Genomic DNA, 16,347 nt, shown 5'->3' on the forward strand with positions numbered 1-16,347 from the left:
CCCAACCTAGGAGACAATTTGTAGAACATCATTGATCTACTTATTAGGATCTATGATAGTTGTACGTGAAATGTTACTTATTGAAACAAGTAGTTACTGAAGGTCTTAAAAACTAAAATTGAAATTGGAATGCTTAAATAAACATCACAATAATTTAACATCGAATTAATAACAAAGAAAGAAGAGAAGACAAGGAAACACAAATTGATAATAGAGTTCACCAAATGGCTATGTCTCTAGGTCCCTCTCCAACAGAGTGACCAATCCTTGATTATGCTCCAAAAAAAGATTGCAAGGTCTTCAACTTAGTACAAAGTCTCCACACATCTCCTCAGATGATAATGAATTACAAAATTCATTCTCTCTCAAGTACAAGCTTGACTTAGCTCCCAATGCATAGAGATGAACAATTCACTATCGTCAAGCTAACTTCTCAAAGTTGTGTAGCTCTCCAATATTTCTCTCCTTTACCCCCTTATGTTTCTAAAGAGACTGCTAATGTAGTAGTTGGGAGTGCTATTAGGGGAGGGGGAGGTTGGTGGTTCTAACCGCCAGCCTTCCCATTTAACTCGCTCAATATTTGAATAAGGGGTAAATAGAAATTAGCTCATATACATTTATGAAAAATGGCTTTCGATTGGCCCATTTTAGCGCCAACTCACTGCTCCTACCACATCATCACACCAACTATATATACCACATCATTAACACCTCTACCTGCCACATCAACGTTTGTACCTAGTCAACCCTTCCTTTTGGAAACTTTGATTGGACATATCTTGCTCATACAGACTCCAATTGACGTGATTCAAACAGAATTGGAATTGTCTCAATGAGCCCTTCGATTTGAGGTCACTTTCTCTTGATTCCAAGATGTTCAAATTTTTGGCTAAAGTTCCTACTTAAGTTCCCCATTTGACCAAACTTTGATTGGCCATAAATTTTGCGTATGAACTCCATTTGATCTTGTTCAAGTTGCATTGGGTTCATTTCACCGAGCACTTTGACATGGTGACATTTTTTTTTTAGAACATTTGGAACATTTAAATTTTTGGTGAAAATATCCACCTGGATCAATCCTCTACAACTAAGAGAGATTCAACACATGAGATTGTATTGAAATGAGGTAAGCATAAATGTACAAGGAGACTTTCTTAAATAGGAAAGAGTAGGTGATGAGAGTACACGGGATTTGGAGAAGTGTCTCCATCTAGAAGAGTCCAAATATAACTCTACAATTATCCTTTTACCTGATAAATGTTGTTACTTAAGTCAAAATTAAGTAAAGTTAAATAGTCAAAACTATTTACTCCAACACCCCCCCTTAAGTGCAACTTAGGGAGTAAAGCATGTGATATGATATGCCTTATGGGTCTAGAAACAAATCCATGTTAGGTACCCATGTACAACTACAATACAAATCATTCTCTCACAAATTAAGAAAAGAAGAAAAACCTTGTGGGAGAAAACTCCTCTCCAAAAAGAGAACATTTAAAGACTAAGAAGCATCCAAAATGATGTCCTAAAAGTATAAAGAACATCACTAAAGCTCAAAGTTGTAGATAATTGTCAAAGACTAATATGGTGTTGCAACTGAAGATCCTCCTCTAAAAAAGATGACGATCAAGATCATGAAGACACCAATCTACATGAGTGCCCCAAACGACACTACTTGAACAATGATTAGATGAAAATAATGTCAATAACATTTGTCAATCAAAAATATAGATAACAAATAAATTTGCATGAGTGGCCTTCAAATCACTATGCAACCAATGAGGTTGCTTGAGTGATCCCATCATCACTACTCAACAAATGCAAGGTGAAAATACAAGTAAAATAGTCTAAAGATCCAAGATCAACTGAGGATGATTGCCTCCACAAAATAGGAATGCAAGAGTGTGTTGACTCACTTCAAGTGAAACCAAAGAAGCATTGACACAAACAGTATATATATCCCTCATAATGTTGACTGGGGAGAAGCATGATAGTTCACTGAATTCGTGTCACCAACCAATTCAAGGTCCGAAGTAACCAAGATAGTACTTACAACTAAACAAAGGTTGTGCACCGAGCTACGCACACATGAGGCATGAATCCCATTGGTTCATCTATTGTCATCGAGTTACACTCTCTTTCAGAAAGCTATGATTGGAAAACAACAAAGACTCTACACAACCCCCCATGACACTTTATAGTACAATGTGAGTACAAGAATATGGCACAATTTGTGAAAAATCCCTAAATACATGGTGTGAAATTGCATCTCAATGTGTCTATAAAAATGTGCTTACAAAAAAAATTGCATCAATGAATAGTGCACAGAACCACCTTTTTGGTCTGATACTTTGTTTGCTAAAAATAGACTCTGAAAGTCCAAGTTATGGTCATTTGAAGAAACAACGTGATTGGGGCTTAAAGGCAAAAAAATTTGGCCCACTCCTCTTAAGCATCAAGGGGTGAGGGTTTGGTTCTTCATGCAACCATCAACTCAACAAGTTATAAAAAATCCCCCTCATAACAAAAAGGGCACCAATAAGCAGGGTAGTGGTAGGGTCCAGTGGTGGATCTGCATGCCACCTCAATACTCATAACCACTTTCACAAACAACATTTCCATGAAATCGCCACACGCAAGATTCAATTACATTGAATATGAAGGCAGATAAATTTGACCCATGATTAAACTGAGATCAAATCTTGATGCTCTACCACAACACATGCTATGGGAAATAATAGTAAATGTACTGATTCGACAAAATGAATTATTCAGATCTTGCAAAAAATTGAAATTGATCCCTATTGGCAAGGAAAATGACTGGCAAATATGAATGCCTGCCAAGAAAAATGTAAAGGTACTATGAACCAAAAACACTCAAGCCTAAAAAATACCACAAGTCAAGCATTAAATGTGGGCCCAATGACCAAAGATGAGAGTCGCATCACATGGAGCAATAAACCACATAATAAATGCATCAACAAATGAGTGAAGAAGGCTAATATATCAATGCTACTCAAATAACGTGTTGTAAGCAAAAATGAAAGTAGGAATTTGCAATAATGAATCTGCCACTATGATGAAGATGTTGGTCCAAGCAAATGAGGGTACGACTCAAATCTTAAACAATAGATAAGAAAATAAAAAATGACTCAACTATAATCATTGTAAGGATCTCCACCATGTAGGACAATAAGATCCTCATCAATAGGCCAACCACAAAGACATTCCTTTCACAATAAATGCATTGACCTTTAAGGAAAATTTTATATGCCTAGCTAAGGAAAAATGCAGCTTGAGAAGGAGTCTCTCCACCCAGTCATGTTTTGCAGATCAATGCTGAAAAACAAGATGCCCAAAAGCTTTTGATGCACTAATAAAATGAATGACAAGGGTCTAATGTAGCCAATCTATCAAACATAAAATCACATGGAAAATATGGAGGCTAACCAGTGAATTTGAGTACCAAACCAAATGAAGGTCAATGTAGTTACACGACCAAAAACAGGCAAAAACACCTTCGACGAGCAATCATATTAGATCACATAAGCCAAGTAAGCTTCCTCACGACAAATTGTCTCTCTTAATTTTTCAAATCCACGATAAAAGTGGAATTGAAAAGTGGTGGGAAATACAACCTCTTACAAAGAAACGACGCAAATAAGGGCCTTTGACCAAACAAATAGTCGATTTGATCCCAAGTATATAGTTCAAGCTTAATATAGCAATGATTGGAGTCTGACACAAACCCCACGTGCTTACACAAGAGATTGATGCATGCCAAGAACCACCATGACAAAAATAGTCAGCATTCTTCCACTTATAAACTATCATTAGTCACTCTTGAAAGAAAGAACCAATGCCTATTAGAAACATGCAATCTATTATAATAGAGGCACATGGTTGATAACTGAGGGCAGATAAATTTGATCACCAAACAAAGACAAGCTACCAATGAATGAAATCATTTGACTGTACAATCAAACACACCAAGGCTAATCCAAGGATGAGGCACTTTAAAAATTGAATGCCTCCAATCATGAGATAGATCAAGACTATCTAGGACCTCAAAACTTAAAAATGATGAAGGTTGTCCAAATAGAAAGGAGCTACATAATTGGAGGCTTTGATACTGTGTAGGTGTCTCCACCCAACCTAGGAGACAATTTGTAGAACATCCTTCACAGCTAAGAGAGATTCAATACATGAGATTGTATTAAAATATGGTGAGTACAAATGTACAAGGAGCCTTGTTTAAATAAGAAAGAGTGGGTGATGAGAGTACACAAGATTTGGACAAGTGTCTCCATCTGGAAGAGTTAGAATCCAAATATAACTCTACAATTATACATCTACCTACTAAATGTCGTTACCTAAGTTAAAACTTAAGTAAATATAAATAGCCAAATCTATTTACTCTAATAAATCCATCATAAATCTTAAACCAAATTAAACCTTTACCCTAACACCAAAGAAAATTGAACCCTAATACTAAACCAAATTGAAGCCTAACTCTAAACCCAAACATAAATTGCACACTTACACTTATAAAACCTTAACACAAATTAAACACTAACCTTAAACCTAATTGAACATTAAATTGAACTATAATGCTAAATATTAAATCCATCATCATCAAATTTATCTACTCTAAGGTTTAGAGTATTTGACTTTCCAAAATATACTGTTGTGTTTGATGAATTTTTAGAGTTGTTGTTAGGTTAAATTAAGCAATATTAAATAAAAAATACAACCATGTTATAAATGAAATTGATTGCATATTTAGGTTAATATATGATATGATTGAATCATGAACTAATATTAATTGAATATCATAATTAAATATATAATACAATTAAAATAGTGATAAGGAAAGAGCATAGAGCATAGTGATTAATAGATTAAGATTGATTAATTATTCCTTTGAAAGCAATGTTTTGTTATATTTTTATTGCTATGTTGTAAGTTTTATCATATCCAATTTCTTGCATCTATAACTATCTTGTAAATAAGGCTTCAAAGTCTCATCAATTGATCAATGCAATAAGTTCCTTATATTAGATTTAATTGTTTTAAATAGTAAATCTTGTCATTTGTTTATAGTTATGAATGCTATTTTATTTTTATCTTTATTTTTAAAATTTGATATCTCTCAACGTCCTCTACATGAATTTTATTTATAAAATATATGTATGCTAGTTTCTTTAAATACATCAATTGTCAAACTATTTAATATTTGAAAAAAGAAAAAGAAAAAAGAAAACAAATTATTTACTTAACATATTAATTTATTAAGTACATCATTGTTTTTTAAAATAAAAAATAAAAAATTCATTAAAAAAACAAATCGACAAGAATACTAAACAAGAAATTATAAATTAATGAATATAAACTATTATTTTAATTAATCATTATATATATTCTCTCATACCTATACTCGGGATTTTCTTTCCCGCTATATAGATTACCATACCGTATTTATATGCATCTAGAGCCCTCTAATTTTTATTTTTTTAATAAGAAAGTACTGGTTAGATAGTACAATCGACCAAATTATGTAAAAGTGTAAAAGAATAAATTAGAATACCATTCATGAGAGTTAAGAAATAAAGAAACCTAGAGATTAGATAGTCAAATGGAGGCAAATTGGAAATCCATCTTAGTTGATGAATGGAAATAAAGAAGGGAAAGTAAATCTATAACGCTTTTATGTATACAGAATTGGTAATTACATTAGAATAAGTTTGCAACTCACTTAATTATGGAACAAACATCTCTGGTCCTATACAAGATGATACGTATAAATAGACATGCCTAAAGTTATAGAAAAGTATAAATAGACATGTCTAAAGTTAAAGCTTTTTCTATAGTAGGGATATGTGAAGAATTATTTATTTGATATATGATATATTTTTTCAAGTAACATATATTTGAATATTCGATTTGTTTACTATTAAATTTAGGTTCCATATTAGATTTGGATCATAATATTATTAAAAAAATCATCTAAGATAAATTTTCAAAACTAAACTAATAATTGTTTTAAAGAGATTTGATTTAAGTTTTCAATTTTTCAAATGTACATCCATTTATATGTTTTTTAAATTAAAAGCAACCAAAACTAGGGAGTTGACCCAATTACAGGCACAGTAATAGTAGAAAAATGACTGTTAGCAGAATTACAACATAGACAACAAAACATCCTCCTAAAACTTTCCTCTATCAAAAACCTTAAAAGTACCAACCATATTAACAGAGTTTATCAAAGTCATAATAAATAGTAAGATATGCCACGCAGGGCTAAAGATAATCGAGTTAGAGATGAACCAGTAGAGAGTATAACTATAATCATAATTAAAAAAACTAAGGCCATAGTGGCCATCCAAAAAATTAAAAAACCACCATGCAGCAAGCATTCTTATTTCTTTTTGTCATGACTGAGCTTGGGAAAAAGCATCCTAGCCCACTCTTTAGTAAGAAATTTGAAGAGGTCTTTGTAGTCCTCTTCCTCCTTCTGTTTTCCTTTATGGGTGTTAACCTGCAAGAGACAAAGGGTGGTCACAGAGCTGTGCATGACCTTCAGCACAAACCTGGTGACCTCCTAGAGCCTTTTTTCAGTAATCTCCTCTCTGCTGACAATTCCCTACATTTTCTCATTCAAAGCGTCCACTTTATTTTCTATTTCCAACACCTTGCATCCGCTTCCTCCTTGATGCTGCTAGCTTCCTCCACAATAGCCTTTTGCTCAATCCTAAGGGTAGGAGACAGAGAATTGGCTCAGGAATTGGGGTCAACGGTCGAGTTCACTGAGTTTTTGGGGCTTTCAGAGACATGGGTAGAGCTTTCAAGTAGGGGGGCCAAGCTGGATTGGGATAAGGCCGCTTTGCCAGGGGGGTTGATATCATCTCTCACATTTGCAAAATCACCCGTGTCATGGGATGAGGAGGGGTCCTTCAGGGATTTATCTTTTTCAAGGGATTTGGACGCCAATCTCACAAAGCGATGGGGGGTGTTAGCTTCATCAGTGATCTCCACATCGGAGTCAATTTGTTGAATCTTCACCTTCTTGGGCTCAAAGGGTTTAGAGTCCTCCGAGGGGCTAGCACATTTTTTGCTTTTCTTGTTAAGAGTAGAGACTTGCAAAGGGTAGGATTGGAGGAGCCAAATTCAAGAATAAGGGTAGGGTTTTTATCAGGATTAGCAATGGCCAAAGGCAGGGACTGAATTTCAGGCATATTTTGAACATAGATCGTCCGGGGAGGGCAAAGAGCCAGGTGAAAATTATACAGGCAAAGGATAAGACCTTGATGTAGAATAGTATAATCCTTACTTTGTTTCTTCACTTTAGCAACATCTTTGACATTAGCAGTCATAGAATGCAGTAAAGAGAACATAATGGAAATAAGATCCCTATTTCTAAGATGGTTGAGAAATGGGAGATGGTAGTAGTAGAAAAACCCATACCGCTCTTCGAGGGTGAAATATTTCATGATGATGTAGCACACCTCGTCCCATGGTGGTGGAAGCTCCTCACGATTGAACCCAACGGTTCACTTAACAGGATTCTCACCATCACGGAAGAATTGATTCAGGCTAGTGGTATTCGAGATACGACTCTGCTTTTTCCATTTTCGGCCCTCCATAGAAAGGCTCGTAGCCTGTGCTATAACCTCCTCATTCACTTTAAATGAAATGCCGCCCACAATGACCCTTCTGTCAACCCAGGAAGCCACAAACTATTTAAACAATCTCTCATTGTTGCCCTTCATAGTCTCCATGAATTTATCTATCCCTCCTGTGCACACAAACCATGGTGTTGGCTTGGCTTTGAATTCATCCATCTTATCTGGCTTAAGTCTCAGTCTATCACCCCCCATATCCACTTCCTCTAGCTTAATAGTAGCAACAAGAAACAGGGAATTAGAATTGCAGAGCCACTCAAGACCAAAGGAAGAGTCCAGAAACAGACCCACCAAACTATGCAAGGAGGCAGTGCAATAATCGTCGTAATTATTGCAAGGCATGTTTAAAAAAACCCACCAAGCCCAATATCTATTCCACTCGTGTGAGCCTTCAATCCGCCTAGTATTGATTAGGCGAGATAGGTACAGCCTTCATCAACACCAATATCGTCTGTCCAAATGATTAAAAAAATATTACCTTTCCTAATATTGGTACTCCGCAAGGAAAAAAATCATTATCCAGACTCCTTGGGTTATTTTGAGAATAATGACTAGGCCATATGCCGCCACGTGGGATGTCCATTCATTAGTTGTCGAGCTCCAACTTCAAGTTCAAAATTTGAAAATTTATAATCATCATCAGATTACAGATGAATAAGAAACAAAACAAAGGGAGATTAAACATTGTTAGCACTTAAACTTTCCCTCTCAAGGATTTCCTTGGTATCCATTGGCAGCAGATGAACATTCCTCCAACATCGTAAGCCATCTTGCAACATGTCAAAAGTAGCCATGGAGTCAACAACCACATTTCCTTCTCTGTAAATATGGTAGAGAGTGAAACTATCAAGGTTAGCTAAGAGCATTCTAACATCCTTCAATATCACTTCCACTTTCCATCCCGCAACACTTCTTCCACTGCCAACCTCCACAATTAGTTTAGAATCGCCTTCAATTTCAAGTTATCTGATACCTATAGCAATGGCAAACTTCATTCCCCATAAAAGGGCCATTCCCTCAGCTTGGTTGACAGTATGGATCCTCAAGCTTCCAGTGTAGGCGGCGATAAGTTTTCCCTAATGGTCTCTTATAACACCACCTCCAGCTTGCCAAGTATTGTGGACCGCCCCATCAAAGTTTAATTCGTGACACGAGGGACTTGGGGCTTCCCATTTGGTCATTTTCCTGTTGATCTTTTTAGTGTTGTTGAAGATTTTAAACTCTCGGGGGAGTTTCCATTTTTCATCAATCCTCCAATCAGCAAGGTTAGGAGGATTGGAGGGGGTTTTCCATATAGTCATCAAGATATTATCCATGATCATCTTGAAGTAGCTATTAAAAACATTATCTTGGGAACTTTCAGTATCTTTGAAGATTCTATTATTTCTTTCTTTCCAGACACTCCAACAAATATGGGGAGGAATTTGTTTCCACAGTTGTATAACCAGGGGGTGATGAGAAGGTGATGACCATCCAACCACAAACAGGTGGATATCCCCTTGGAAAACCCATTGGAGGCCACATTTTTCAAGGATAATGGTCCACAAGTGTCTAACGAAGGGGCAGTGAATAAAAAGATGGTTGATAGTTTCCTCCTCGAATTTACTGAGGATACACCTGTTAGGCAATTGGAAACCCCTCCTCCTTAAGTTATCCCGAGTCAACACTTTTCCATGCATGAGAATCCACCAGAAGAAATTAATCTTTGGTATAAGTTGCGAGTTCCAATTTTTTTTACAACATTCCGTATCCCCATTGAATCTCAAAAGTTATCTGTAAGTAGACCTGACTGAGAAATCCCTAGACTAAGTCCCCTTCCAGATGAATTTATCCTCATAGAGAGACAGAGGTATCCTCATCATGTGCATGAGGGTCTGAAGGTCCAAAGCTTTAGGCAAGAGTTCAAAAAAATCATTGAAGATCAAAGAGATATTTTTCCAAAGGTTTATCCACACAATGTAGTCAACAACATAATCACCAAATTGGTCATTTAGGATGTTCATTAACTAGTGGAAGTGAGTTTCAACCAAAGATTTATCCTCCAACCACATATCCTCCCAAAATCTGATCTTTCTTCCATTTCCAAGTTGTCACTTCAGTCCCCCTCTAATTATAGATCTCATCTTAAGTACGTTGTTCTATAATTTAGACCCAGAAGGTAAGCTAATAGAATCCAAGTTAAAATAGAACTGATCTGTTTCCAAATATTTAGCCCTGATAATGTTGGACCAATCTGCATCTCCTTTAGCCAAGTTCCAGCCCACTTTGGTAATTAAGGCTTTGTTCAGGGTATTTATCTTTCTAATACCTAGACCACCCATAGTCTTAGGAAAACAAACACCGTCCCAATTAACCAATGAGAGGCGTTTCTTTTCTTCCATACCAGTTCAGAGGAAGGTTCTTTGGATCTTCTCAAGCTTCTCCCCCATAGAACCCAAGATTTTGAATAGGGAGAGGAAATAAATAGGGATATCCTAGAGAGAGGCAACAAGAAGTTGGAGCTTCCCCGCACTACTAGGGAATTTGCCCTTCCAACTAGCAAGTTTTTTCTCTATTCTTTCAAGGATAGTATTCCAGAAGGCCGGAGTCACCTCTTTGATAGTAAGAGGGAGACCCAGGTATGTCCCAGGTAAGTTAGCAGATTGGCACCCGAGAATATTAAGAATTTTGGTCTGCAAGTCAATAGGGGTGTTGAAAAAGTAAAGACTACTTTTATTATAGTTAATGCATTGACCTGAAGCAGAGGCATGCTTATTAAGTAGATTCTTCCAGTGTTTAGCTTCTATTACAGAGGATTTACCAAATAGGAAGGTGTCATCAACAAATTGTTGAATCACAAAAGGGGGATAGTAGAAGCAACTTTGATTCCCTGTATTCTCCAATTGACAACAAGATTCATAAAATTTCTGCCCAAAACCTCAGTAGTCATAATAAAAAGATAGGGGGAAAGGGGGTCCCCTTGCCTGATACCTTTCTCAACTTTGAAGCAACCCCTAGGAACCCCATTGACCAAGACATAAAATTGAATCGTAGACACACTCTCAGATCATATCAACAATTCTGGGATTAAAGCCAAGTTTTGAGAGAGTTTTAAACAGGAAACACTAATTGACTTTATCATAGGCTTTTGAGATGTCAAGTTTAAAAGAAACACCTAGGGTTCTGCTTTTGTCCATGGAATGAATAATTTCATGAGTAGCAATGGTCGCACCCAAGATTTGATGACCTGGGACAAAGCCTTTTTGAGAAGGGTTGATAAACTTGGGAAGTAACGGTTTGATTATGTTCACTAAGACCTTAGAAATGATCTTATAAATAGTATTGCAGAGACTGATAAGCCGAAAATCCATCATGCATTTAGGGTCTTGAGACTTGGGAACAGAACAATGTAGGTGTTGTTCAACTTGTTCAGGAACTTACCAGTCCTGAAGAAATCCTTCATGGCTCTAGTGACATGAAAGCTGACAATGTCTCAAAATTCCTTGGAAAAAGCAGGGGGGAAACCATCCGGACCCGGGGTCTTGTAGGCGCCCATAACAAAGACAACAACACGAACCTCCTCCATAGAAATAGGGGATAAGAGTTGGCTATTATCATCTTCACCATTGGTTGTAGGTAGTTTACTCAAAAGTCTGTCTTGAAGTGCATCACTTCTTTTCCCATTCTCAGTATACATACGGATGAAGAAGTCAGTAGCAGTTTGACCAATTTGGGCCTCGATTATGATCTCCTGTCCATTGTTATCCCTTAAAATTTTGATTGTGTTTCTCCTTTTGTGAATATTAGCTAAGTGGTGGAAGAAGGCATAATTCCTCTCTCCCTCCTTCAGCAATTGGATTCTAGACCTTTGCTTCCAATAGATCTCTTCCTTAGTTAAATTGTCCTTCCATTTCTTTCTGCAGTCCTCTTCTTCTTGAAGGAGGGAGTGGGGAGGATCTCTAGTAGCCATAATGCTTTTGAATTTGCTCCAGTCAGGAGCACAAATCCTTCTTCTTCTTGAATATGTCTCCAAACATTGCTTTATTCCAGCCTTCCACTTCCCAATGGATGAGGTTCAACTTCTCAAAGATTCTGAACATAGTCATCCCTCGAACTGGGGAGGCCCACCACCTCCTAACTAGTTCTCTAAACTCCGGGTGGGAGGCCCACATAATCTTATATCGAAAAGGAGGAGGTCTCGAGGTGGGTTTGTCAGCCCAGTGGAGGAGGAGAGGGATATGATCAGAGGCAATCCTTGGGAGGGTCATTAGAGATGAGTTGTGACCAATATCCCATTTAGTAGAGACTAAAAATTTGTCCAGTCTGACCTGGACGAGGTGGTTCCCTTTCCTATTATTAGACCAGGTGAAGGGGATACCCTGAAGGTTTAAATCAAAGAGACTAGTAACATTTATGAGATTGGCCAAATCTCCCATACTATCAGAATAATTCATAAGACCGTCACATTTATCAGAACGGTAAACTGGGGTGTTGAAGTCACCAGCCAAAATGTAGTGATTATTCTGGTCCTCAAGGATGCAATCAATAATTTCCTCCCAAACCAGACGTCTTCCCATCCTAGAATTGGGGGCATATATATTGAACAAGTGCCAATAGAGCTCACCAAGTTTGAAGGTCACCACCAGATAGTTCTGTGAGAGCACGTGGATAACACCTTGAAACTTGCAGGGGTTCCAAAGGGTAGCAATTCCATCAATTGCCCCCAAAGCCTCGACATATAGAAATGCAAAACCCAACCAAAGTTTTTAACAGTCTTTGAAAAAGTTTGGTAAGACATTTTGACTTCTTGTAGTAAACATATATCAATCTTCATATCTAAGCTATATTGCTTTATAGCAAATTCCTTTTGGGGGCTATTGAGTCCCCTTATGTTCCAGGAGAGGAACTTCATTTCTTAACTTTGTTATTTCCATCTAGGGTCATTTGTTGCCCCCTTGCAATCTCCCTCGCCATAGCTTTTTGCCTCAACACTCTGTCAGTTGGTCTTCCAACTTTGTTGTTAGTGCCCACATATGCCTTCTTTGTCCTGGTTTTCTTCTTTTGTGTCAGCCATTCCTCATTGTCCGTAGAAGAAATACAGGGGGGGAGATCTTCACATCAAAGGTCATTAGGATCGACCCAGACAACTCCTCCAAGGTCACATAATTGCTAGGAGACTAAGGTGGATATGTGAAAATTAGATGTTTTAGTCTCCCTGAAGTAGACTTCTCATCACAGGGTTTTTGGGGTGTTTTGGCAATACTTGGGGCTAGCTTCACCATTGGGAAGGGGGGTTTGGTGAGTTTAAACCCTACCCATTGAGGGGGAGGTAGAAGGATTAGGGGATAAATGCAGGTTGATAACCAAGGGGATTTCCCCATCTTCAAGAGTTTCAATTGGTCTCATTTTCTTAACAGTATCAATAGAAGTTTTGATTATTTCAAGGATCCTATCTATGTGGGGGTAGTCCTCAGTCACCACATAGGGGTCAGTCTGTCCCTTAGGGGCCGAGGATGAGGGGGCACTTGGGCTTATAGGATCATCATCATCAATAATTTTCTCTTTAAGCTTGGGTTCACTAGTAGTCATGTCTTTGTAGTTGGCAATAGTGTGTCCTTGCTTAGCACATTTATGACAATAAAGAGTTGCATTTTCATAGACAAGGGGCTGAGACCATTTTCCCCATTTTGATTTGAGGGACACAAAGTTGGGCAAAGATTTGTTAATAGCAACATTAACACAACAACGGGCAAAAACTGACCTGGATTTAGCTAGAGTGACCAAATCAATAGTGACATAGTTTCCAAAGGAGTTCCCAATCCAGCGAAAAATTTGCTCGTCCCAAAAATCCAGCGGGAGGCCAGGTAGCCTGACCCAAACTGGGGCCATACGGTTGAGTTCAGCACCGGGGTCAAACCCAGGTTTCTATTTGGAGAGTGTTAAAACATGTTTGCCATAAGCCCAAGAGCTTGAAAGGACAAATATCAAATCCTCTTCAACAGTAAACTTGAAAAGGAAGAGACCTCCCGACATAGTGGATATGTCAACGCTCCCCTTTAGCTTCCATCTTGCTGCAACCCATTGCCTAACCATATCGATAGACGGTCTGAAGGAGAAAAATCTTCCAACAAGCGCCAGATGCAGAGATGAAGCAATTTTATCCATGAGGTTGTCAGGTAGGTTGATCTTTGTCCCCTCCTCAGTTTGGATGAAGTTAGCCAATGCCTCCTCCAGAGTCGTATTTGTAGGATCGACAAGGGATCCTTTCCGGTTAAATTTAGTCTCTTTTTTTCCTTCTTCCACATCCTTTTGATTGACGACATTTTACGACACGGTAGAAGGAGACTTCTTATTTCCAAATTCATAGTTCTCTTTCCTTTTGTCTACATCCTTCTGACCAAGGGTAGTTTTCATCAGTTCAGAAGAACCTAAACCACAAGAATCTCCGTTCTTATCAAACTTTTCCACATTGCCCGCAAGTAGTGGGGTCTCGAAAGAAGACACAGGGGCCTCATGTGAAGCATGCGAACTGACAACAATATTGGGAGGGGGGTCTGACTGCAGGGAGGAAACATCCTCCCCAGGAACAACGATCGTGCAGAGGGAGTTTCAAAATTCAAAAATGAAGTAGGAGCAGGAAAGTTGCAGACAAAAAATGAATTGTAGCTTATCCATTTATATGTTAAAATACTTATTGTTATAACAATAAAGAGATTATTATTATTTAATAATAATTACAATTATAAATATATTCAAATGAAATAATTTGGAGTTAAAAATATAGTTATATTTTGTTTATTTAAAATTGATTTTAATGGACAATCTAAATTTATTTATTCTTTTATAAAAATATTTTAATATTGGGAGACTTTATCCATATCATTTGACACACTTTGTCATAGGGGCCTATCGAACAAAGCCTCTATTCAACTTAGTAAGCTTGAGTATTCGAAATAAAGTATCCATATCAACCATCAACATCGACACTCTTTGATCATTTGTATGACCACTCTCCATATTTTGAGAAGAAGAAGTCTTCGTCAAAAGACTAAGTTGAAGAAGAGACAACCTAGTCCTAAGGCACTTATCAATATGAGCAAAATTCTCTACATCAATTGTCAACTCTTTAAATCGCATCGTGTTTTCTTGCACCATATGCGATTGTTTCTCCAAGGAAAATCTAACGAGTTTGACAAAGAACCTCTGAGAAGTAGAGCTTACATTCAGAAAGCAACATTCAATCAATGCCTTAACAATGGGGGAAGGATCAATACCGCTTTGTTTCCAAGAAATTGTATCACCTACCATGAAGATCGGCCTGAACCACCAACCCCACCAAGAACCTCGTTAGAAGAGGAGCGAGAGACGAAGTTCGAGTGAGAGTTCAAGGGTTTCTTCTGTAGATGGAGATGATGCAGGGGATGAAGATGGCGATGGAGGCAATCTTTTCTTTCGCCCTATTCTTCCCCATGCCTTAGCTCTTGCGAGGCTTGCTTCCTGGTCATTGGTGGTGTCTGGGTTTATCGATTGTAGATGGTGGGGGGAGGAGACCTCGGTGCTACGGGATGCGCCTATCTTGCAGCTTGTTTGCTTCTGTGTCATTTTTTTTGCGGTTTGTGGGTTTCTTCCTTGGTTTTCCACTGCTCTACTCAGTGGGTTTGGAGGTTTGTGGTTGCTCTCCTTGGGTGGCGGTTTTTCTATTTGGCTGCTCCTGCCCTCTTTCCTCTCCCCCATGGGGAGGTGTTTCTATTTTGGGACTTTGTTTTGCCTGATGGTTGCTGCTCTTGTGGAGATGCTTGTGGTTGAGGAAGGGGGTGTTGTGAAAGGGGTTGTGCTTGGCTGCAGCGGGGATATTTGGGATCCAAGTGGTTTTGCCTTGGATTCCAATGTTTTTGTTCTCCTTTTGGTTCGTGCTTGGGGGGCTCTTCCTCCTTCTTGGTTTTGGGTTGTGGAGCTGCAGGGGGCATTATGCCCTGTTTTCCCTCCTGCTCCTATTTCTGTCAACTCTTTTCTCAACCATCTAGTTTATTTTCAATATTTCCTTTTGAGGTGGTCCCGTCTCATATCGAGGTTGAGATGATGGGTATTGGAAATATGCAGTTTCCTATTGAGGTGGAGACACTGGTTGTGATTCTTGTTGGCAGAAGTTGGAGGGAGGTCTTGGAGCTTCTAGCTCTTGTTTAGCTTGGATCTGAGTGTGGGCTCATTGTTTTCTTCACCCCTTTTCTCCTTATTGAGGTGGTGATGTTGGGGGACAACGTTTTCTTAGATCCAGGTGCTTCCTCTTTTGTTTTGGAGGATCTTTCTCTTGAGGTAGGTGATTTTTTGGTTGCTGGATCTTTGCTTTCAAGCTCTTTTTTGTCTTCTCCTATAGAGGTGGAGAGTGCGGTGGTGATTGCTTGTGTGGATGCTATCTTGATTAGGCCTCTATTTCAGCTCAAGGTGGTTGAGGGCACCACTTCAAAACCCTTTGATGTGGTTTTGGGAGCCATTCCAAAACCCATTTTTAAGGTTAGGGAAGCCTTTGAAAATCCCTTTGTTTCTAGTCAGCTTGTTTCATTCACCTTGTCTTATCTTGTCTGACTGAAAGTTGATAGTTTTCAAGGGCTCAGTTCAGATTGTGGTTGTTTTTGGTTATGGGCTAGTCATGCTTTTTGTTGTCTGAAGTCTTTGTCTCAGGTCAAGGGAG

Source organism: Cryptomeria japonica, chromosome 11 (assembly GCF_030272615.1).
Source record: "Cryptomeria japonica chromosome 11, Sugi_1.0, whole genome shotgun sequence".
NCBI classification, from domain to species: domain Eukaryota; kingdom Viridiplantae; phylum Streptophyta; class Pinopsida; order Cupressales; family Cupressaceae; genus Cryptomeria; species Cryptomeria japonica.